The sequence below is a fragment of the Pholcus phalangioides genome, unplaced genomic scaffold (assembly GCF_987345545.1).
Source record: "Pholcus phalangioides strain wild (caught in Gottingen) unplaced genomic scaffold, Ppha-v1.0 ptg000012l_1, whole genome shotgun sequence".
In the NCBI taxonomy this organism is placed as follows: domain Eukaryota; kingdom Metazoa; phylum Arthropoda; class Arachnida; order Araneae; family Pholcidae; genus Pholcus; species Pholcus phalangioides.
The window spans coordinates 13,549,972-13,576,824 of record NW_028301605.1 but is presented as its reverse complement, the minus strand read 5'-3'; positions in this window follow the sequence as shown (position 1 = coordinate 13,576,824).

Here is a 26,853-nt window from a genome sequence, read left to right as displayed (position 1 = left end):
CCGTAATAAAATGAGTCTCGGAACTCTTTGCACGTAATGATGTATGACGTAATTTTATAACTCACTCCCCCTTCAGTTTAAGGTTCTTGTCCTTATGAAATACCAACGACATTTATGCCTCATCATGCCAAATTCATTCTAAGTGGGAGAAAATATCAAACACTGAAGATCTGCATCATCGAGCCGAGAGTACACTGAAAGTACTGTACTATGAATGGTCATTGTCTTGATACGAATTAGGGCATGGCAGAAGGTGTCATGAGTGTGTGTATGCTTATATGCGTTGGGTCTACTCTTTGAGTGCATCTTTGAGCGTGGTAGTTTTGAGCAAAGTACAGGTTCACCGCCGTGATGTCTCGGAAGTAGTTGAAAAATGAAGCAGGTTAGGGAACGGCGATTATTTATAGCGATGCTAACTGACGTCACACTTTTGCTCGAAGATGGCGGATGAGAACTCCTATATTTCAAGTAACACTTTCTCAGACGGAACTGCTTGCTGTGGTGACCTTGGTTATTTCGCTGGTATTTTCGTAGAGCGACAATGCATGGTTTTCAACAAAATGGTTTTATGCATTTTTTTCAACAAAATGTCAGCACTTAGTAGGTAGATAGAATGACATTTTTTAACATGTTTATAACTTCTTGAGTGTGGTTAGACTAGTTAGCGAAACACTACCTTGTTTGGTGAGTTTTTTCATTGTGAAAAAATTGGTGATTACCCTACTATTGGCGGCAAAGTACAAATCTCAGCGGTGCAAGGGGTACGATACACCCCGGGCGACACTCTGTAAGGGGTGGCAGCCTAGGCTTTCGCTTAGACTTGTGAGTTTTTATTACTAAAACTTGTAAAAATTTATGAAACACCGACGCTGTCACTCTTTTGAGCCATAGAGCCATACCTTGGCAATGACGACGTTGAGAAAACGTGATGAAACAGACAGGGCCTGGCAGCCAGAATACCAGAAACAAGAATTGAGCTCTATCACATGGGGGCAAGTGTGCATTTTTGTGTCCCCAGGATCAGTCAAATAAAGGCAAAGAAAGAATTCAAGTTGTGTCTCTTGTCCAAGGGCTTCACTCTCTCTCACTCTCCTCTCCTAATTTCTGCCAAGGAAACCTTTTGGAGTACGTATTCTGGCATTAACAAACTTCAACTCTATGTTGGATATTTGAGATTAATTAAAGATTTCAATCCCTGAAGGTGAGAAGGAAAATTTAAAGGTTCATCAACGAGAGCTGCAACGTGGAGAAAGTTATCCGGCATAATTGAGAGCGGTGAAATGAATCCATAGGGGGGATCTCTTACGAATACGCGAGGATCACGTTGTTATTATTAAAAATAACTCTGGACCACAAGGGGGGCGGGGGCTCACTTTGTTTAAAAGCGGGACGTATGGTCAAATGCATTTTGTTGGATAAGAATTAGTTTTATCCCAGAGTCCCCTAGGATAGTGGTTCTGAAAAATTCTGTCATCCCCGGTTCCCTTACCCATGGTTCATCCGTGGTTCCCCAGAAAAGTTTGATGGATATATTTACCCATATAAAAGAACCATTTCAAAGCCTGAGTAGTCATACAAACCAATATGTCCCGCTCACCCCGACGCCTCCGACAAAGGTTGGTAACACCCTTAGGAGCCTCGGCGCACACTTTGAGGAAACATTGCACTAGTATGAAGCCCTATCAGCAGCTCACCGGGGTCGTCTTTAAGGGCGGCACATGAGGCTTTGCACCCGGGCTCGAGACACCCCTGATTAAACTCCCTTCGTTCACCGATGCAATTCGCGAACTCCAACTCCTTCTGCTGGTGAAAAACGAGTAACAGCACGTTGCTCTTCTTTACACGCAAACATTCCGCAGATGAAAAAAGAAAAAACAACCGATTGCCCGTTGGACGATACTGTCGGATGACCCGTATTTTCCTGGACAGTTCCGGTTTTCTTTTTTTTTCTGGCCGTCCCGACTTGCTTGGGAAAAGTGTCCCGGTTTTTCCCGTTTTTTACGTGACGCCTATTTCGATTTTTATTTTTTATTGAAGTCAACGATTGAAATTATTTTTCAATTCATGAATTATATCATGATAATTACAACTATAAATAAGAACATTAATCTCCCACATTCGTCTTGCTGAACGTTTTACTTCGTGGAATTCATTTTCTAATACACTGCAATTTGCAATAATGCTTCGTTTCCCACCATTGCGATTTTTCCGTAATTTCAGCAATATTTGGCAACTTCGTTCACTTTTGGCGTCGTTCTTGGCAATAATTCGCGATGTCACGTATTTTTCCGTATTTCTCCCGAGGAAATATGGTCAGCCTACCTAAGGGGGAAAGTACATTCCACAGTGTGGAGATCGGGTTACCTTCTTTACCTCCCGTTCTACACAAAGTTTCGCCACACCCACACAAAAACAAACAAAAATTATAACAACTGTACCGTTTTCATATTTGATCCACCCTTATAATGTTATAACCTCAACATTTTTGGAATTTATTAGTAATTACGATCGTATTGCATGCTCGTGTTCGGCTTAAAACGGGGGATATAGTTCCGTCGCATCAATCAGACAAAAGATTTGGATTCACCAGGGGAAGAGATGTTATAATAGAACCTACACCGCACTGTTCACTCGCGCCATATTCATTTGCAAAGGCCAGATATAATAACGTTCATAAATTAAACTCCTTGTCATCCCCCGATAACGAATAACTCGAAAACCAAAGCCGTGCTAACCGATAACGCGTTAAATCCGCTTTTCGGACGGATTAGCGGCTGCTGGCTTCGAAGCTTAAGTAGGCCTCAAAACTAGAATCTCGGGGGCCTGGAAAAGACAAGAGGGCGCACCCATCAAAGTACGACGTAGCATTTCAGCACCGCGAATGTGTGTTGGACGTACTCTCGTTCATTTTGATCCCGGTGAGAAATGCCCGTATGTGTATGTTTGTCACTTTCGATGACTTAATAGTTTGAAATCGATTGACACCAGGAGCGTGGACGTGTGTCATTTTCGGTCGTTACTGAGGGGCTATTCGCTGAGATATGCGACGCGAAACACGATCGAATCATCGATCACGTGCAGTCTTTGTCGATACATTATACCCGAGCTTAATTCCGACTATATACACTGAAATCATGAGGTGAGTGCTGATTTGGTATAGACAACGTGTATACTTCAAGGTGAATCTAGTTTGGAAACTTTGAACTTATACTAATCACTATATTTATTGTTGTTCACTTCATAGGAATCATGGGCGGAGATACGGGGGATCCCCCCCATATCATCAAAGGTGAAGTCGACAGATCTAATGCATATCATATATGTATAGATGAATCGACATCATCATCATCTTGCCCCCTCAGCAATAATGACCGTGCCCTCCCCCAGACTTCCAAGTCACCTATTCCTATCTCCGCCTATGATAGGAATAGGTGACACTCTGATCCGAGGGCACAACCTCTTCAGTCCGCGATCCAGATATGCGGTATTTCTGGCGGTCGCGGGCCGGGAATACGTTTTTTTTTCGGTGAACTGGATTTTGAGAGACTTGCAGTACCAATCATTTTTCGCGATTGGCGTTTTCTCAGTAGTTTTTAGCGAGATAGTTGACAACTTTACTTCCCTTTGGGAATTTTGTTGGCTGTAAATGGGCAATTAACTTGCCTTTGAAATTTAGTAATGTAATAATTAGGGCTAGGATTTTTATGCTCTAAAAACTTATTATGCTCTAAAAATGCTCTATAAAATATGCATTTATGCTCTTAAAAAACAGTAAATATGTCTTATGAAACGAAAAATATGTCCTACATTTTTTTAATCCCTACATTCATTCTTTTCATTTTTTACGCGGGGATTTTAAAATGTTTTCTTTTTCCAAGGGGGCGTTACAGTTTTAATTGTAAAAATGCACCATAATCTCGGCATGAGGGGAAGGGGCTATCCCCAAGACCCCCATTTGCGTTCGCCTATGCAATTGTGGGGGGGGGCGGAGAGATTGGGAAACCCCGTTTTAGGAGGCCGCAAAGCTGTTTTTGCATCATGCCGCAAAATACCCAAGTCGTTCCTGACCGTGATTAAGTTATGTAAAAAGAGCCAGATCAATATTAAAATATTATTCTTGATCTCTACATCTCTTTCATCTTGGGGAATCACTAATGGCGTAATCACTAAGCATGATAGTTATTTCCATTTTTAAACTTAAAACCCCAGGGAAAAAAAAAGCTTTTGATACATCCTTCGCTGTGTATTCAGCCAAACACGCAGGATCAGCCAAAATCGTCCATTACACACTCAATTTTTTCCTTGAAATACATATCAAAGTTAGTGAGTTATCATTCTACCCTGTGTATTGAAATCATCAATCCACTTCCTTCTCTATTTTTGTTTCCCGTGATTATTCACTTCACTAGCATTTTCAACGTAACATCATATCACTTAAGGGCCGTTCAAGTATTACCTCATCATCGATGGGGGGGGGGGGGTGTTCCGATTTGCTGACTTTTGATGACAGGGGGGTAGGCTTGATAATGCTTACGTCATCAACCACCCTTTATGAAAATATGAGTTGGGATTCAGAGGGGCAGCGCTGATGACGAAATTTTGCTGACAGGGGGGGGGGGGGGTCAAAAATGACTGAAAATTTGCTTACGTAATACTTGAACGGCCCCTTATCAGTACATATTAAGTTTTTCTTTACTTCGCTCGTCATTCCCCCCTCATGTTATCCATAACCAAAATTAGATACTCCATTGTAACCGGTTCCCATTAAATGGTTCGCGGGCAACTTTAAAACAACTCTTGCAGTTGAGGTAATTATTTCCACTTTTTGGGTTTACAGTTTTGACCCCTTTGCCCAACGTCAATGTCGCCTGCTTCGTGCTGTTGGAATGCACCGACAGGAGAGCCGAACTTGTAGAAAACGCCGAGTTCTTCCGAAATGGCGGACAAGAAGAAGAAGAAGAAGACGATGACGACGACAATGTCATCCAGTTCCACGTTCAACAAGGCAACGGTGCAGTCTTTGGTGGAGGCGAGGGCTTTTGAAAGACAATCAGATGATGATGACGATGATGATAATGGCCGTCACCTCAGATTCCTTGTAATATATTCCAGGAAATAAATTGCACATACTGTGGATTCAACAGAGTTTGGTCTATCTTCCTAGGAAGATACAGTTTGGTACCTTTCCACCCTCTTGTATCGAATCTTGTCGCGTACATTTTTGTGAAATCCATAAATTCATATACAGTGTGCTCCGAAATGAATTGACGGTTTTTTAAGACGCAAATTTTTTAATCGAATCAGTCGAATCCCGTTACAACGAACTCCAAGAGATCGGATAAAATACTTCGTCATAAAGAAATTTGCTTATAAAGGAATTCCAGGGGTTTTTTTTTCCTATTGTTCCTATGTAAAGTTATCTGGGGGATTAGAAAAAGTGTTCGATAAAACGCGATTTTCGCTATAACGGTATTCGTTAAAACGAGATTCGACTGTATCAGGAGAGTTTTATATATTAATTTAGTGTTCTCAATCAAGGAATTTGACATTGTTTTGAATACTATGCTGAGGTGAACTCGGAAAGAAAAGGCATCTGATCTCCGCTGGGACTCGAACCCTGCTCCACTTTCAAACCGGGCAAGCGTGCTACCATACACACATCACTCAAGACACGATCCTGTCATCCTAATTTCACGCACTGGAGAGTGAGGCGCACACGCACAGACATTAGCAATCTCCCTTTACTTCGAGAAATGCCCCCCGGGGGGCGTCTTATTCCTTTGAAATTGCTCTTGCCGCCTTGGCTTAGCGGACGTGGTTTCGGACAACACCATCTACAGCAGAAGGCCTCATTGGATATACTACAAAAAAAGGGTAAAGATGGAGCATGCGTTGGCTTGCTATATTCAGTGACTATAGGTTAGATCAGTGGTTTTCAACCGGGGGCCATATGGCCCCCTAGTGGTACTGGGATACTTCAAGGGGGCCACGGAAGAAAATAGAGAAAGGGGCCATCACAGGGGGTTTGGAGGGCTGCAGAGAGCTGAGAAGAAAAATTAAGGTGTGAAGAAATAATGCTTTTATATTAGTGACTATACACTTACAGAATCCAACAAAACCACCCATAAAACCAGGGCCATCTTATGTCATGGACCCACCCGGGCCTCACCACCTACATTTCGCAGCACGTTCCCTAGGATGGGGTTTTTCGCAGGCCCCCGGCTACATTTTTCACACAGACCCCTCCTCTATATTAAATTCATAGTGTGAAAAACAAAAAATGATGAAAACCATATCAGGCCCCGGGCTAGAGTTCTGTCAGTCCCACTCTTGTGAGAGGTCATGCCCGGGGGTCTCATGTCCATAAGTGACCCCACCTAATGATATTTTGTTTAGTACAATTAATTTTGAAAATAAGTAGGAAATATGTAGGCTGTTTATTTCCAGCTAAGTATGGGACTACCATAACATCACTTTGCCTGGGGGGACCCATGATGTTGAGACGGCCCTGAATCGAACTCAGACTAACGGGGAAGTCAATAAATTCCAGGCCAGTGGTCTGGAGGCTAGTCTTATTTGCAAAATTTTCGTTTAGTATAAATTCACTGAAAAAAATCAGTTTAATACGTATATAGAATCTTGCTTCTAGATGAGGGTCGGAAACTCTGGGTAAGACATTGGAGCCACGAGGGGAAAAAAAATATGGTTCAAACGGGGCCTCGGCCAAAAAAAGGTTAAGAAACACTGGGTTAGATGACCGTCTTCAGTGAAGTCACCAGCTTCGCGCGGAGGCCTTCTGGCATAGATGGTTCTGTCTAGGATCAGGTGCGTGATATCACACTGCTCTAATACTTTTAAACTAAAGCCGACCTTGAAATACCAGGGTAGCCAATGACAATTAAATCGGTTCTGTTGGGCGATGACGTCAGTTTGATGACGGACTCCGGCTTGTCATGAGACAGCTCTTAATATATGGCCCTGGTATATGGTAGCTCGCCTGCCCGGTTTGCAAGAGTACCTGGTTCGAGTCCCGGCTGAGACCAGATCAGTTTTCTTTCCGAGTTCACCTCGCGGCATAATATTCAGAAAAATGCCTGATTCCTTGATGTATTCGGACTGAGGAAAAATCCATCTCGGAATGCCTAATGTTAAGCAAGTTACTCTAACACAACACTCTCTTGGCCCAGGTCATAAAATTCGTTCAGAAAACTATTCCATCGTTAGTATGAAATCTTACTGACGGATGTGGCCATTTGTACTGATATTCGAAACAGTCTTTCCGAACGAAACTTTTCTCCCTCATCGTTTCACTTTTCAGAAGAAAAAAACTGTTTCCATCGCCTCCCCTTTGCTGAACCAATCAACAGAATCTCGTACTGCGTGTACATGCAGATTCTCCGTCCTAATCCATTTCATTGCCCTCTAAGGGGCGATATCACCCCAAGTTTGCATTGTTCTGGAATCGCATCACTGTTACTAATTTGAATATAATTTAACCCTCAAAATATATGTGGCAGCCAAGGGTAGCGTAGCGCAACCTTTTGAAATCACTGCTCCAAAATCAACATGAGTTATTAAAAGCCTTCTTCCCTCCCCCCGTTTAATTCTTGGGGCCAATTGGACGGACATGGTGTACTGGAAAAATTCCCAAACGAACTAAGAAAAACTTGAATAAATAACCATTTCTCCACGAGAAGCCATTATAGTTGCCAAGGAATGAACTAGAGGGGAGCAGGGCGGCGGGGGACAACTTGCCCGGGTGGAAAAATTTAGGGGAGCCGCAGTTTTTTAGGTGGGAACAAAGAACACCGTTATAAAATTATTCAATTTTAAAGTTGTGGGGACAGAAAAATCCATGTTTGCCCCGGACGGTAAAAATTCTCGGTACGGTCTTGATAGTTGGCTCTGCAATTTCCAGCTTCATAACGTCGGAGCACTATGCAAATACCTGGAGGTATTTCTGGCAGCCCGGCTATTCCTGAAGTGCGTTGCTTGGTGTCGGTTTTAATAGCGAGGGGGCGCCCTCGTGGTGGCTGCTGAGTTGGTTCTGGGGAAGGGAAGGGGGGCTCCTCCAGCCTTGTCCCGTGGGAATTCGACACTTAAGGGATTCCTATAAACAAAGTATGTGGTTACAGCCCCTCCCCCAAATTTCTTTGAAAAAGTATTTTATTCAAATGGCTAGTTTTAAAATTGTTTGGAATCCAAGCAAAAAAGCCCACCATCAATCAATTCCATCTCCACTATACTTAAGAGATACTAACCCCCGGGCCGGCAAACTTCTCCTCTATACTTAAACACCCTTGGGTGCCAGAACACATCTTTCAGGAATCCTTTCATAGCCAAATTTACAGGAATTGTTGACCAAGTTCGTATCTACAATAATGCAACGCGATTATGAATGACAATAGAGATCACCGTGGCGTGCGATTTTCTATTAGAAAGTTTCTGCGCTATCTCCCAGTAAGGTTTCGCACTAAAATAAAAAAAAAATCCACGTAAATAAATTTTGCGGTCTGTCCCACAAATCTGCAATCGAATTAAAATTTGTAACTTTCAATTCAACATCTATCAGTAGAACTTTGTACTAACAACAAACGGCTACGTAAATAAATTTTGCGGACTGTCCTACAAATCTGCAACCAAAATTAATTTTTTTAGCTTTCATTAACGAGAAAAAATCATCTGCGCCATCTATTAGCAAAATTTTGTACTAAGAGCAAACAGCTACGTCAATAAATTTTGTGGCCTGTCCTGCACACGTGCAACCGAAATTAACTTTTTTTCAATTCTCATTTCAAGAAAAATCATCTGCGCCATCTAATAGCGAAATTTTTTACTAACAGCAAACAGCTACGTGTGGCCTGTCTCACAAATCTGCAACCAAAATTAATTTTTTTAGATTTCATTAACGAGAAAAAATCCTCTGTGCCATCTATTAGTGAAATTTTGTGCTAACAGCAAACAGCTACGTAAATAAATTTTGTGGCCTGTCTCACAAATCTGCAAACAAAATTAATTTTTTTTAACTTTCATTTAAAGAAAAATCATCTGCGCCATCTATTAGAAAAATTTTGTACTAACAGCAAACAGCTACGTGTAGCCTGTCTCACAAATCTGCAACCAAAATTAATTTTTTTAGCTTTCATTAACGAGAAAAAAATCCTCTGCACCATCTATTAGCAGTATTTTGCACTAACAACGCACAGCTACGTAAATAAATTTCGTGGCCTGTCTCACAAATCTGCAACCAAAATTAAATATCATAAACTTCTATATTATTTATTTCTTCGCCATCTATCAGCAAAACTTTGTACCAACAACTAAATAGCTACGAAACTAAATTATTGTGGCCTGTCCCACAAATCTGTGCAACCAAAATTAAATATATATATTTTTAAATTTTATATCCGAGAATAAACAAGAACCACATAGAAATTGTGCAAAAAATTTTTTTCCTGATATCGAAACATGAGAAATAATCCTCCATTTTTCCCAATATATTCCTTGTATATTGTGTCTCCTATTCTTGAAATCCTCTCACGAATTTATTTTCTTTTTCGGTCCAGGAAAACGGAGGATATTTTCCGGTTGAAAGGAATCTCTCGCTTTCCAATGTATTCTTGGGATGCCATAAATCACCATGCCCAACACACTTCACTGGTTACGTATTTTTCCCGTTCTCTCTCTCACACCACACACACCCACAACAGCAATATACACTCTTCCTGCCAGCATGCCGCATCATGTTGTATATATATCGGATACGAAAAGTCGGTATTATATATATATGCGTATGAATGTATACCCATGGATGCAGTATGGGCGAATGGAATATAGGCAGGGACCCTCTACTACAGTAGCGCCCCCTTCCCCCACAATCCTTAATAGTCTTTCCTTAAATGGCTATTTTATGTCTGGCTTGGGATTGAAGGGACTTTTTTTTTTCTGGAGCGTCTCCCCTGGAATATTTCCTTTTAAGGACAAGGAGGAGGAGAAAATTTGGCCAATTTTTTCTCTTTAGGCTTCCCTCCCTGTCCCTGCAGTGGACATGGTTCCCTTCCATATCTTTGATATATGAGAGGTTTAAATCTCCTGTCCGGCGCCTTTTCTATGACAATTCCTTCTCCTTTTTTTCCTGGGATGGGGTGGGGGGGAGACACCAGCAAGACTTGAAATAAGTCTCTCAAAGGCATCAATGGAAATAAAAGGATATATTATTTATTGTATTTGAGGTCTTTTAGTCATATTTCTCTTCTTCTTCTTCTTTTTTTGGGGGGATTCAGTGGATTGTTATGGCGATTGGGATGTTGACATTTGTGGGATTCCCTCCGTTATTGTTGATTTTGTCATGAGATTCGAAGTTTGTGTTGTATTTTTCTTTTGCTTTGTATCTAGTGTCTTGAGATTACCATGGATTCCACGTTGGTGATCGACTGGAGTCGCGTTTCGGTGGGGAAATTACTGAATTGGAAGGTCAGTGTTGTTATAGTGTTTTGTAAATACATACCATGTATTTCCTGGAACTTTCTCATAAAAGCAAAAGCTGCTTCTTCCGAAGACAGCCTTTGGTGGTCAAAGAATATGATGCATCAGACGGGAGTAGCGGGGACATGGGGGTCCCTCCTAGAGATCCCAGGGGATCCGTCAGCTTGAATGAGAAAACAATTAACTTAGTGCTCCCACATTATCAGATACGGAGTATTATTCTGAAAAAAGAGGTCCGCGATCTTCGTTTAATTGGCACTGGTGGTGGCACAGGAGGTCCGTGACCTTCATATTATTATCATAAAGGGGTGCTTCGACCTCAAAAGGTTGAGGACCACTGAATTAGAAGATTATATCTTGCTAGCCAGTCAGTAAAAAATTAGCGAGGCAAAGCGAGTTCTCTAGATAAGTAGAAAACTAGAAAACCTTAGAAATTCATGTATACGGGATTCTTAACCTTCCATGCTTTAAGAATCCTAAGAATGTGTAGGAGCAATTTCGGACCAAGCGTAATTTGGACCAAGCCCAAATAATTCAGAATTTTCAATCATGCTGCCATTGTTTATCTGATCGATTCAAAATTTTCATTAATTCTGCATTTTCATAAAACTATATATGTATTTTTGAATGCAGACTTCTCTCGCAATCCAATATTTTTATTAAATAAGGCCTCCCCCGGGCTCAAAAAAGGTCTTCAGGCAAGGCCCCCCGCCCCCCAAATTCATTAAAACGGTATTGTTGTCATCATGTGGTGAACCAACTCATTTTCACTCTGTCTCTTGGATATTGAAATTTTCGTACTAGCATAATGTGAGGGAGAACGGGCAATTTGAATTATCCAGTCCCTTGGCCTCCACTGAAAATGCATTTGAGTGTCCGTGAAGGCCATATAGCCACTGATAAGAGCCACTAAACAACAGGTGCTTAGCCGGAAATTTCGTTCGGAGAGGCGACCCACTTGCATTTCATCGGGGGGGGGGGGGATAGATAGAACAATGGATTCGGCCATCTTTCCCCCTTTTTTGAGTCATTTTCTCACATTTCGGGGAGGGGGCGAGCCAGACCCGCAAGTTGCCCCCCCCCCCCCACTCGCTACGAACTTGTCCGGATACTCATTATCAGATATTGCATTCATCTCCACGAGGTTATTAGTTAATTCTGTTCAAAGGTTGATCCTAATATCAAAAATTTCAGTTCTGCAGATCTACAAGAGTTCTTACGAGCCATTCCGTTCAAAGAATATTTTTTCAAAGGGGCTAATATTTCATTAAGCGCCCCTCCCCACACCCTCCTCGCGTCAGTTCATTATTCAGACAACGGATAAGAGTTTCCAGCTTAAATACATTCGCGACGACAGATTAAAATATCGTAAATTGTACACGCGAACAGCGAGAGATTTATCCTAGAGCGTGAAAACTAGGAGACATCTGAAACTCTCTCTCTCTCTCTCTCATTGCGTTGTCGTGGCACCCGAATAAAGATTACAATGCCGCCATCCGTAATTTTATCGCGAGAGAGTTTCCTCTCTCTCTCTCTCTCAGCTTGGCGTGCATTTCACTGGACGTCAGACTCGGCGAGGAATCGTTTTACTATCGTATTACTAGAGATGAGCCTTTCGTCCCTAGGTTGGTGCAGTTGGTGGTGGTGTGTGATGGTACCCGTTCTCTCTCTCTCTCTCACTGCGAGCAACAACCTTATCCCACCTTGTCGAGCCTGTTTTGGTTTGGGTGTGACGGAGGCAAATTTATCATTCCTTATCGCCTACAGAAAGGGTCCAGTGCCTTCGGGTTTTAATCCGTTGGATGCGAACGCTTTTATACGGCCGGGGGGGGGGGGAATGAATGATCTCGGCTCGTGTTGGACGGACATATTGCTCTGCTCTCTCTGGTATCCACGACCGCGGAGAGTTCTGTCTCTTTGAATTCTTTTTGCGTTTCTTAATTCACATACGGAAAATGTCTCCATGTCTCTTACGCGATAAGAATCTGGATTTAATTCGCGGAGACGAGCCTGCGCGTTGAATTTTGCTTTTGAAGCGCGTCCTGGAGCAAACGCCAATGGCTTCCGTTAGTTTTTAGTGAAATCTCATTCCGAAATTCATAAAAATTCATATAGGATTTGTTCAACGAGTAAATAGGTTCACGCCGGAATTCATATAATGAGTTTCGATTTTAGTTTAGCAACAATAAAATTACCTTTAAATTGCAAGTAGGGTCCTAATTATTCCTCGTGTGAAGAAAAATGAACATTCCACTCTATTCGGAGTTGAATGTAGGTACAAGAAAAAATAGTCCCAAATATATGTAGTCCTAAATTATGTAGGAGTCGCTTCTCTGTAAGGGGGCCATTCAAGTATTACGTAAGCAGATTTTCATCCATTTTTGACCCCCCCCCCCTTGTCAGCAAAACACTGTACCCCTCTCCTCCCTGTCAGCAGAATATAATATATATATAATATATATTAAAATATTTCATATCTTCAAAAAGGGTGGTTGATGACGTAAGCAAACCTTCAAACCTCCTCCCCCTTGTCATCAAAAGTCAGCAAATCCGAAACCCCCTCCCCCCCCCTCGATGCTGACGCAATACTTGAATGACCCCTAAAATGAAAATGGATATGTCATCAAAGTTAATTTTGAATGGTAGATTACGGTTAAAAAAAAAATCCTTATTTGCAGAAAATAAATGACCTAATTCGGAATTTATTTTAGCGAATAACAGGAAATAGCCTGAAATTCTGCCTATAGTGGCCGTAAAAGAGGAATAGATATGCAAATGAAATTACCTTTAAGCTTCGGCTAGCGGTCTAAATAGCCTGCGTGTACAGAAAAAGGCCGCGGTGCGACAAAAATTATCATCCAGTCTACTTAATTCGGCAATTATTTCCGTAAAAACAAAAAATAGTTCGAAATTTCACCTGTAGGAGTTGCTTCTCCGCAAGAGAAGTAGGGATATGCAAATGAAATAACCTTTAAGCTGTTTATAGGTAGTGGTCCAATTAGTCATTGGAAGAAGACCGCTGTGGGACAAAACTTGCCAATCTAGTTTATTCGGAATTTGTTTCAGCAAAAAAAAAGTTCAAAATTTCACTAATAGGAGCCGCTATCTGTAAGAGAAGAATGGATATGCAAATGATAATGGCCATATATAAGCCTGGTTTTCCTAGGAGCAGGTGTTTTAAGCCGCGTGTGACATGAATCGCCCAGCGCGACCACGCCGTCCACTCACCAGTGACAAAAGGGGCCGCTCAAGTATTACGTGAGCAAATTTTTAGCCATTTTTGACCCCCCCCCCCCTCTTGTCAGCAAAATTTCGTCATCAGCTCTGCCCCTCTGAATCCTAACTCATATTTTCATAAAGGGTGGTCGATGACGTAAGCATTATCCAAACCCACCTTCCCCCCTTGTCAGCAAATCGGAAACCCCCCCCCCCCTCCCGATGATGACGTAATACTTGAATGACCCCAAAGCGGTACGACCGTTTTCCTACAGAGCGCAGCACGCCTCACGCCAGCGCTTTACGTCGGGCGCGTTTGTCCGACTGCTTCTGGAGGAGTCGCATGCGTCGTGCGCCGCTCGTTTCGCCAATCTTCTCTTCATTTTTGTTGTGTTTCCTTTCTCTTCCTTTCAAATCAAAGCATGCAGAGGACAGGATAGCTGGTGGCCGGGCCACATATACTATATAGCCAAAGTGAGCTGATGCGCCACGCTAGGAAAGCACAAACGCGTATCGAGACTATGTAACACGTTTCTGCCGACGCGAAATGGTCCAATTCGGTTCACTCTACGCAAAGAACCTACTCCTAGGAAAACCCTGCTTTAGTAGCCGGGTTTTTAGCCCTCGTGTGCGGAAAATGACCGTTTTGCGACAAAAGGACCAATCTAATTTCTACGGAATTTGTTTTAGCAACATGAAAATAATAAGGAAACAGTTATTTTCCGGATATTTTGCTGAGGTGAGCTCGGAAAGAAAAGTCATCACGTCTCCGCCGGGACTCGAACCCAGGGCCTCTTGCATACCGGGCAAGCATGCTACCATCTACATCACTGGAGACACATGAATCTGCCTTCCTAATTTCACGCACTGTGTCGTGAGGCGCTGAAGTAGAGGCATTAGTAGCCTTTCTTAACTTCAGGAAATGGCCCCCGGGTGGGACGGTTTAGAGCACCGTCCCGGTGGGACGGTAGCATGCTTGCCCGGTATGCAAGAGGCCCTGGATTCGAGTCCCGGCGGAGACGTGATGACTTTTCTTTCCGAGCTCACCTCAGAAAAATATCCGGAAAATAACTGTTTCCTTGATATCTCTGGCTGGGAAAAAAACCATCTATATCTCTACGAAAATAATAGTTCGAAATTTCACCCACAGGAGTCGCACACGTGCCCGTTAGAAGCATGAGTATACAAATGAAAGTAATTTCAAACTGTAGAGAGCGGTCTAATTCACCTCCCATGTGCAGAAAATGACCGTGGTGCGACAAGGAACGATCAATCTACTTAATACGGGATCATTTGATCATTTTTGTCGCACCACGGTCATTTTCTGCACACGAGGGCTAATTAGACCCGGACCTACAATTTATTGCCGATTCCGAACGGCAGGCTTGTTTTGTATACTCGTCGAGAGGTTGGTGCGCTAGCCCCTCGATGGGGGACTCCCTGCGGTAGCAATTTTTTGCTGCGGTCAAGTCGCCGTATTTTTGTTGTACCCCTGTGTCAGGAAAGTTTTCTGACAATGACGAACCGGGTATCGAACTCGCGACACCTCTAAACATCCTTTGGTACTTTAGGCGAGTATCTTATCGACCGGGCTACCGCGCCCTAATACGGGATTAATTTTAGCAACAAGAAAATAGTAGTTCGAAATTTCACCTGTAGGTGTTGCCTCTTCGTGAAAGGAGGTATAGACATTCAAATTAAATTAATTACGACAAAGTTGACCAATGTACATGTACAGTCGAATCCCGTTATAACGAACTCCAATTGACCGAAGAAATTGCTTCGTTATAGCGAAATTCCGTTATATAGGAATTTCATTTTTTTGTGCATTGCTTCCATGCAAACTTTTAAGAGGGGATCAGAAAAGTGTTTGTTATAATGAGGTTTCCGCTATAGCGGTATTCGTTAAAACGGGATTCGACTGTATTTGAACACTGGTTAAAGCTGTTTCGATACATATTGAAATACCATGTGAAAGGTATTCTTATAGTTAGCGTCATCTATCGACAATCGTTACAACTGAGTATTTTTTTACTATTTTCACTTGTTCCTTGATAGACTTTTCAATCGAACTGCTACATTCAAAGACTTCGGATTATGATGACCTAAATTTTAATCGATACATAAAAATTTTCTATATAGGTGCTCTATTTACTTGGAGGTGCACAGACGTTGCTAGGGTCTCACACTAGGAATTTTTAAGACTTTTTCCTCATTATATTTTAAACATTGTCAAGTCTAAATAATTCATGTACTAGGTACTATATGTCCATACAGATGGCGCATGGGCGGTTTACATCAAAGGTGAAGTCGACTGATCCAATGCGTAGATGAATTGACATCATCGTGCCCACCCCCCCCCCCTGACTTCCAAGTCTATCGCCGCCTATGGGCCTGTAACAGGTACTCAAGGGGGCCGCTCCTCCCCTAAGTATAGTGACTTGACTTTATTGTGCAAAACAAAAATTAAAAATCACCCGCCCTTACGCCATGCATTAACGATCGTGATACAAATACTCCTAAAAAAGCTTACTTATTTGCTATTAGATAGCGTTCTCGTTGATAGTATGCTCCCCGAGCGTATACATTTGTTAGGACCTAGCACACAGCCACAGGCTTGCATGTGCATCTTTTTCTCAGCCACCTCGTTGGGCATTTTGCCTGTTGTGGCGTTGTATTTGTATTTGATACAGCCCTATTTTTCTTATGTATGCTTTGTTTAGTACTTGATGAATAATCAAAAGGATACGTAGTTTTTCGTATTTAAAACATAGATGGGGCAAATGCGATGTATAAATGACAATTTTTATGAATTAATACGAAAATTTAATTTTCACTTTTTTTCGCGAAACTCAATAATTTGCACTTTTCGATCTTTTTCCCTAGTCATTGGATGCAGTCACCCATTTTTGACAAATGGGTTGTACGTTGCATCGAGTTGATGGCTGTCTTCATGGGGAGAATGACGCGAGTGATTCGAGACTTGCCAGCAAGGGGAGCCACCACTATAAATCTTTGCTAACTTTTCCGACACAACTCTGCCTCTTTTGAGGTAACGGAAGTAAGGTGCTTTGCATCAGTCCGGGATTGTGAGCGGTTCTATCTATCTATCTGCACTTTTCGAAGCCAAAAATAAGTAATGATTTTGAATTTGGCACTTGAAATCCAGATTTTTTTTTTACCAAATGCAGCACTTTAATGAGCGAGGTCTCGGGTTCGAACCCCATCGTCGCTGCAGTGATGGTCGGCTGAAGTTGGTTTCCTGTGGTTCCCAAATTCGTTGTGCGAATGCAAGCCGACCCCCCCCCCCCATTAAAAAGTCTCGCCTCAGAGAGCAACAAGCCTACAACAATACAATTGTTCAATCATTACACTTCACTTATAGTTAGAAAAAAACTGGTGACAGATGGCAGCACTATACATAGCAAGCATTACACAGGAACAAACTTCACGTCAGGTTTCACTACCCGCACATTCCAACATGTACCAATTTCGTTAGAGGTTCCGCAGAGGAATATGGACGAGGTGCATGTGGGGTGTAGTAGTAGAAGCTTCTTTTCTTTCGGATTCGAGCCCCGCCGTCGCAACAGTGATGGTCGGCTGAAGTTTGGTTTTCTTTGGTTCACAACTTCGAGGCGCAAATGCGATTCCCCTTCCCCCCCCCCTCATTAAAAAGTCTCTCCTCAGAGAGCAACAGGCCTACAACGACAAATTATTCAATCATCACACTTCACTCATTTCATTTCTGAAATATAGATGTCAGCATTGAAAAATCGAACACCACACACTAGACATGCACTCAGACTAGGTACACACACACTTCCACTTCCGGCACAACTCAGTAGGTAGTAAATTGCCCAGGTCGATAGACCTGTGTTGCGCTCGGTTTGAAAGAAAAAAAAAAGCTTCTTTCCCTACAAACAGTACAAATGTAATTCAATCACATAACGTCACTCACTTCACTTCTGAAATATAGATGGCGCCACTGAAAAATCAAACACAACACTATATACGCACTGTTAGGCACACAGTTACACTTCCGGCACAACTCACTTGGTAGTAAATCGCCCTTAGATGATGATAGACCTGAGTTGTGCTCGGTTTGAAAGAAAGGAAAGACAGCTTCTCTTTCCCTTTAACCGCATGCCTACAAGCACGGGAAAATAGACCGTCGTGCGGTTCATTGAGTAGTTTGCTTTTCGATGCGATCGCATATTTCGAATATACACGTGCTAATGATTTGCTTATTGGTAGCATATGCTCGGAATTAGCGTGCTCTCGTGCTGCTACCTCCTTCTTCCTAACCAGATCATGACCCACCGATCTGTCTCAGTGAAGAGATTTTAGCAGGTGGTAAAAGACTCGGGCCACGCTGGAAGCTGCGCGTATATGTGTGTTGTGAACATAACGCGTGAAGCCTGTTTCTGCGTAATACTTGTTATGTGTAGTGTGCTGCCATCTGCCGTTAAGTTTTCCGACCATGAGTGCAGTGCCGTCTAAACGCATGGGCCCACCCGGGCACGGCCTGGGGGAATCAAGAGAAGAGGGGAGAAGTAGTTGAGTTTTTCGAGAATTTTCCAAGTAGGGCCTCAGAAAAATCATTTGCCCCGAGGTCCCATGATGCATTTAAGACGGCCCTGCATGAGTGAAGTGTAATTGCTCTCTGTGGCGAGAATTTTTTCATCGGGATATCGGACCGCATTCCCACGATGAAGTTGGGAACCACAGAATACGCATGTGTATACCGACCCTAAGGGAGACTTCAATTTTTTTATGAGCCAGAGCACCTTATCAGACACAAACGTATCTTTTCTAAATGGCTATTCGATTACCAATTCGTTGGGGCTATACGAAACGGGGTTGAAGCACCGATCGCGCATTCTTGGGTGCTCTACCGAGCACCCTCTTCCATCGTGAGCGACAGGTAGAAGATGTCATTAACAGAACTTAATTTAAAATACGCATTTCCCCAAAAATTAAAGGTTAAAAAAACCATTCATAAGGAAAAAAAATCACCACCGTTCATTAAAAGCAATTCATTCCCACCCAAAGTGCCATAAAAAGAAAGGGGGGCATTTTAATTCCATTATTTCAATGAAAGTTATCATCATTATTATAATGAGAGAAACATTAAGAAGAAGTATTAATGAGATGGGGGATATTCCGGCGTAAAAATGAAGAATAAAAAACAAATTACAATTAAAAAATACTGTAAACGAGAGAGAAATCTGTTTAAATTGATGAGGAAGTAAATGCTGTTAATGATTTCGAGAACAAATCTCAATAAAAATCTCATTTTCAGGTAACATCAATACAAATAAGGCATCATCAGCCAGAAAAAAAATCGTAATAAATGATTATAATAACAACAATGATGCGTTCGAGGGGATCATACGTACATATTTTGTGATAATAACAACGGTGTTGCCAAGGGGAAAAACAAAACCGACACCATCCTATACATTTTTCAAGATGGACGATTTTGGAATTTATAGCTTTTAACATTTCTTGTAATGACCTATAGAGGGAGAACATATTCATTCTAGTGTCTTATGCTAGTTCAAGCAACACAATAAAACATTTGCGCACCAAGAAGGGGTCGTTCAAGTATTACGTCAGCATCAAGGGGTTTCGGATTTGCTGACTTTTGATGACGGGGGAGGGGGGGGGCGGTTGAAGGTTGCTTACGTCATCAACCACCCCTTTTTGATCGTATGAAATATTCTAAACTGCTGACGAAATTTTAAGCTAGCTCTAAAGCCAGCAGAAATAAAATTTTGTTTACTGTAATTTGTAGCAGCCCTCTTCATTTCCACACACTTCAGCAATTTTAGATATAATTAGCAAGTTACGTTGAAAGCAATAAATTGCAATTTTTTTTTTCGCAAAATTCAGTGATATTCCGCATTTAGGATCGCAATTTCCTGCATTCTCCTCGATGGTGTATGGTGAACCTAAGTATGAAGGCGAAATTTTTTATATTTGAACCCATATGGATACAGAGCCGTTTTAAGAGCATCGTAGGCCCCAGGGCCAAGCTGTTTTTCTGAGGCTCTACCTGGTAAATTCTACAAAATTTCAACCAGACCTCATTTCTGTGAGTACCCCCTGTTCTTTCGGGGCTGTCGGGCCGGGTGGGCCCATGCGTTAAGACGGCACTGTATAGATATTATTATCACAATTACAACGGATGAATAATTATATTAAGTCTGTCTGCGGACTATAGGTTGAGAAATGCTGCAATATAGAGGTACGTGGAAATATGCCAACGTTTTTGATAATTTTACATACATGAGATCATTATATAAAAAGAATGGCCATTGGTCACAAAGCTAAAAAAATTACCCATTTTTAACGATAAATTACATAGAGAGATATTCAAGAGATACGATTTAAATACCAGATGAAAAGAATCGATTAAAAACTTCATGAATCATGAATTCTCCTCACGACAATATGTGATAACGATAATAAAATTAATTATTTCTTAATTACTTTAAAACACCTTTTTTTCCCCCTCTCGAATCAATGTTATCACATTAAAATCGAGTTTTAATTTATTTTAAACGATCTCTTCTTCAAGTTAATATACGAGTAAATTGCGATTAAAGGTGATAAATTTCGATACTTTTTTTTTTCCGTATCAATTATTAAAACATAATTTAATGATGATTATAATTTCTTTCTTGTTAAATTCACGCCATTTTTGGAAGAGAAATATTCGATTTTTTTCCAACGTGTGTGTGTGTGTTAAGGTGTTTCCTTCATCAGAAAATGGCTGTTTATTACGTCATTAAGAAATTATCGATGTCTTGTATCGTAATCGGTTGTGAAAACAATTTATTAAATAAACCTCAAAATATAATAATAATTATTTGTTTCTTCTATAATAAAGGTTGATTTATCCACAGACGGATTTCTTTTATCGGTATTTATGAAGGAAAAATATAAAGGTATTATTCCGAGATTAAATAATCGTTGGTGTACTTAGTTCGATTATTTTTGATTATTTAAGAGCGGTATTTTCTGATGGATGATTATTTTATTTCATGGACTGACGAATAGTTGTTCGTGTGGTTTTTCTTGGCTCTTTTTGTGGTTCTAACAATTTTTTTCAGTTATTGTTTTTATCTCGACGTTTTCCAGTTATCGTTCATTTTTACAATAATTTTACAATGCCAAATTAACAATTATTATTTATAAAAATCAAATTTTTTTCCCAGTAATCGTTAATTATTACAATTATTTACCAATTTCTCCCAGTCATCGCTCACTTTTACATGACGACTCACAATTTTAACAAATTTTTCTCAGATATCGCCTTCTTTTTACTATTTTTCGCAATGCTAAATTAACAATTACTGTTACAAAGAATATCGCAATTTTTTCCCCCAGTTATCCTTCAATTTTAAATTTTTTTACAATGCCAAATTATTAATTATTGTACTAAAAATCAAATTATTTTTCTCAGTAATCGTTAATTATAACTATTTTTACAATTTTTTCACAGTTATCGTCCATTTTTGCAATTTTAACAGTTTTTGGTAGTTATCGATCATTTTTAATGTCTTTTTATGGTGTTAAATTATTAATTACTGTTATAAAAACCGTCACAATTTTTCCCCAATCGTCGTTCAGTTTTACAATTTTAACAAATTTTTCCCAGTTATCATTCGTTTAAAGAATAAAAATCTTGGTACTCTGTTTATTTTTATGATTTTAAAGTACACTTTTCCCAGCCATTTATTTTCACAATTTTTAATTTTTTTGTAATTTTAAATTAATTTTTTTTTGTCATTAACTATTCCTAAGTTTCAAATTACATTTTGTGAGTTACTGCTTATTTTTACAATTTTATTTTTAGTAAAGTACTTTTTTTTCACAGTCGTTGTATTTTTTTTTTGGAATGTTATAAAATATTGAATTAAAAATTTTCCCCAGTAATCATTCATTTTTACAATTTTGAATCATAATTTCTTCAAAAAATCGCTTGTTTTACAATTTTGAATTATATTTTCTCCCAGGTATTGTTTGTTCTGAATTTTTAACAACTTTTTATAAATATTACAGTTTTTTTTTTTCATAATTACTGTTTATTTTTCCAATTTTAAATTTCTACTACTTAACCAAACATGCACTCCCCATAAACATTCCTTTAGATAATATTTTATTTATACAATTTACAGTTTTATTTCCAGTTATTGCTTATATCAATTTCTGCAGTTATTATTTAATGTTTTTCTCAGTTATCGGTTATTGCCGCTGTGATGGTCGAGTGGTCACAGTGAAGGACTCGCATTGCGAGGACCCTTGTTCAAACCCCACAATCGGCTGGAGTTGGTTTTCTATGGTCGCTACAGAAGCAACAGGCCTACATCGACACAATTATTCTATCATTACACTTCATTCATAGTTTCAAAAAACTGATGGCCGATTGTTCCAGGATACACAGGAACAATCTCCACGTAGGTTCATAGCACATACACGCACATTTCCCATCATGGCAAAGGTCTTCGACCACCTGCTAATAGTTTCTTCATTGAGACAGAGTGGCGGATCCTGATCAGGTTAGGTTATAGCCGCTGTGCGGTCGGTCATGTAGGGCAGTGTTTCTTTACCTTTTTGTGCCCGTGGCCCCATTTGAACCATGTTTTTTTTTGCTCGTGGCTCCCCTGTCTTACGCAGAGTCTTCAACTCTCATCTAGAAGTAAAATCCTTTATACGTATTGGAATGATTTTTTTCAGTGAATTTATACTGAACGAAAATTTTGCGGAGAAAATTGGCCTCCAGACCACTGGCCTAGAACTTATTGTTTTCCCCGCTAGTCCGAGCTCTATCAGGACCGTCTCAACATCATGGGTTCCCCCTAGGCAAAGTGGTGCTATGGTAGTCCCATATTTAGCTGGAAATAAAGAGCCTACATATTTCCTACTTAATTTCAAAATTTATTGTACTATACAAAATATCATAAGGTAGGGTCGCTTATGGACATGAGGCCCCCAGGCATGACTTCTCACAAGAGTGGGACTGACAGAACTGCAGCCCGGGGCCTGGTACGGTTTTCATCATTTTTTGTTTTTTACACTATAAATTTAATATAGAAATATAGAAATAGGTGTGTGAAAAATCTAGCCGGAGAGCGGCGAAAAACACCATCCTAGGAAACCTGTTGCAAAATGTAGGCGGTAAGGTCCCTGCCCTAAGACGACCTTGGTTTCATGGATGAATTTGTTGGATTCTCTAAGTGTATAGTCACTAATATAAAAGCTTTATTTCTTCACACCTTAATTTTTCTTCTCAGTTCTCTGCAGCCCTCCAAACCACCTGCCATGGCCCCTTTCTCCATTTAATTCCGTGGCCCCCTTGAAGCATCCCAGTACCACCGCCCGCGGTTGAGAACCACTGATGCAGGGCATTGCGATGGACTAGCATCATGAATGCCTTTAAGGCGGCTCAGAGGTTGTCGGTTGAAGTTGGTTTTCCTTGGTTTTCTGACTTTGAGGCGTGAACGGCAGCAGGAATCCTATTCCGAAATGTATCCACAAATAGCAGGTGGATACCTTTCAACAAACACGAAAATCTGGGAATCTGCCACTACACAGATTACTGTATACGACACTGCGGATTGTATGGCATTATTATTTTCTCAAAAATACAATTCATGGATTGCGTGCAGGAAATTGCTATTGTACAGTTCTGAAGTTCCGTTCAATTACGGTGCATTTCTCTGAAGCAATTCATTTTTTGTTTTTGTCAACGAATGCATCATGATAAAGTCATTATTCATTTCCTTCAATTTAAAAATAATAATAGTTGTATTTTTTTAAAATCAAAATAATCATCATGCGTATTTATAATCTCTGTTTATAAATTGTTTTTCCCCAACCATAAATTCAGTGAAAAAATTCACCAAACGTTACTGTGTTTCCACAGTAGTTTTATTTTCCCCTCCTTTTTTTAAAAGGGATTATATTATTCGAGGGAAAAAAATTAATCCCAATGAGAAAAACAAAGAATAATAATATGCATTTTATTTCCAGAAAAATCTCATTAAATTTTTTTCCCCCCATCTGGAATTTTTCCAAGATGAATAATACTTTATATATTTTTTTATTATATAATGTTAGGATAGAGAGGGAAATGGAAAAAAATTGTGTAATTTAATTATGAGAAACACACAAGCGAAGCTAATTTAAGACATAGGGAAAATACACAGATAAAACGAGTTCTTTTACACTAAAATTTGAATTTTAGTGTTAAATATTTGAGTTTAATAAATACTATATTTATACACTGTTAAGTCAGATGATTATGACCACCGGTATCACGTTAGCGTGCCCTAACAGATTCCATATACGCATAAATATTGATTGAAATACAGAAGCGTTGTAGTACGAGACCAGCTGCCATCTATCAAGTGGAATCAAAACTATTTTTTTATAACTCTTTAGGTAATTTGATTGTTGGTTTTAAACCGGTGCGCAGCATGAAAATGATTAAATTTTAATACTACATCACGTATTCAATTTCATGCTGCACACCGTTTTGAAACCAACAACAATTTTTCTTCAAGGATTGTAAAATACAGTTTTGTTTTTAAGAGATAGGTGGCAGCAGCTGCCATTGTAGAATGTAAATATGAAATTAAGGCTGAAGTTAATTATATTATTCGAGGGAAAAAATAATTCCCAATGAGAAAAGCAAAGAATAATAAGAATATTAATATACATTACCTACAAAAACGTCTCATTAAATTTTTTTCCCCATCTGGAATTTTTCGAAGATGAATAATACTTTATATTTTTTATTATTATATAATGTTAGGATAGAGAGGGAAATTAATGGAAAGAAAATTGTGGAATTTTTAATTATGAGAGAAACACAAGTGAAGTTAATTTAATACAGAGGAAAAATACACAGATAAAACGGGAAAATTTGAATTTTAGTGTAAATATTTGAGTTTAATAAACACTATATTTATACTCTGTTAAGTCACATGATTATGACGGCCTGTATCGCGTCAACGTGCTAACAGATTCCATATATGCGCATAAATATTTATTGAAATACAGAAGCGGCTGGACAGGAGACCTGCTGCCATCTATCAAATGGAGAAGCAAAAATATTTCTTATGATTCTTAAAACTGTTATTTGGTTTTTAAACCGGTGTGCAGTATAAAAAATGAACAATATGACATAGAGTGATCGGCATTCTATCATCAATATAATTCACACCGGTGCAGCATGAAAATGAATAATTTTTAGTATTATACCTAGGGATACGTAAATTTCGCAAAAAAAATTTTAAAATCAGAGATTTCACATTTATTCGCAAAAAGTTGCATATACAGTCGAGTACACTTACAACATAACCCGGATATAACATAACCATGGGGTATAACATAAGGTTTTGTAATCCATAAAATTTGGCTCATTCACGTCTATATATTTTTACCTCTGTTGAGCATACCCTGCCTAAAACATGCACAGTGGATCAGGGCCGTCTTAAGAGCATCGTGGGTCCGGGCCAAGTGATTTTTCTGAGGCCCTACCAGGCAAATTCTCGGAAATTTCAACCAGATCTCATTTTTGTGAAGCCCCTATTCTCTTGAGGCCCCTCGGGCCCATGCCTTAAGACGAAACTGATGTGGATATAAAAAACCAAAGGAATGATCCAAGAAAATAATCCGGATAATAACATACTGCAAAAAAACCCTAGAAAAATAGTTAAAAACAGACTTTTTTGTACAACATTCATTGTATGCGGGTGGTATCTTGACGTTTTCTCACACAAAAACCGTAATTTCTAGGGTTTATTATTTATTACTACCTCTTATTTCGTAAATACGAAATTTACGTATCGTTAATTATACCATACACCACGCATTCAACTTTACGTTGTACTCCGATTTCAAACCAAATTTAACCACCGATTTAAATACAAATATGAAAATAAGGCAGAGAAGGCTATTATATTATTCGAGCGAAAGAAATAATTACCAATGTGATAAATAAAGAATACTCTCTCTCTCTCTCTCTAATACGCATTATTTCTAGAAAAATCATTACATTTATCCCCTCATCTGGAAGTTTTCCAAGATGAATAATACTTTGTACTTCTTACTATATAATGTAGTAGAGGAAAATTACTGGAGAAAATTGTGCAATTTAATTATGAAATACACACGTGAAGCTAATTAAATAAGGCGAAAATGTACGGGGAAATTTTGAATGTTTAATGTAAATATTTGAGTTTAAATAAATGCTAGTTTTATACACTGCCAAGTCACTTGATTATCACCACTTGCATCACATTAACTTGCTAGCAAATTCCATAAACGCATAAATATTGATTGGAATACAGATGCGTTGCAATGAGAGACCAGCTGCCATCTGTCAAATAGAAGAAGCATAACTGTTTTTTATAATTATTTATTGGTTTAAACCGGTTTGCAGCTTAAAAATTAACAACATATACTATTTTTAATTCTTACGTCGTATATTGGTGTAAATCTTGTGTGTCTATATACCGATCAATATTATTTTATGTTTGTCACATAATTTTTTCCTGTAAGCACCAAAAACATAGTGACGGATATTGTAGCTTCGTATAATAATTTCCACCGCATGTATAATTTTCACAGGCGAAGCAAAAAAATGAATAGTTTTCAGTAGCATATTGCATATTCAGTTTCATGCTATACACCTATTTAACACCAATGAGAATTTTACTTCAAGTATTATTGAATATAGTTTTGTTTTTATTTGATAGGTGGCAGCGGTTGTCCTTGTAGAATATGAATATAAAAATAAGTGAGAAAGAAGGTTAGGAAATTTTTCCTCCTGTTTCTTTTACTTTTTTCGCCTGTTCGCAATTTGTTTCTCCCGTTTATGCTGATCCGCGAAATTGTTCACTTTATTTCAAGGCGGTTTCTATTAATTAAGTTTATTTATTCAGTGAATTTACAGTGAACAAAAATTTCATAAATAAGGTCGGTATCCGGACCCATATTCAGTGAGAACTTCCATGTTGCCCTAGTTATATGTTGAGCCATCTCCACAACATGGGTCCTCGGGCAAACGGATGTTCTGGAGCCCCGTTCGTAGATGGCACACACAGCGACAGCTGTTTATACATTCATTCTCGAAAA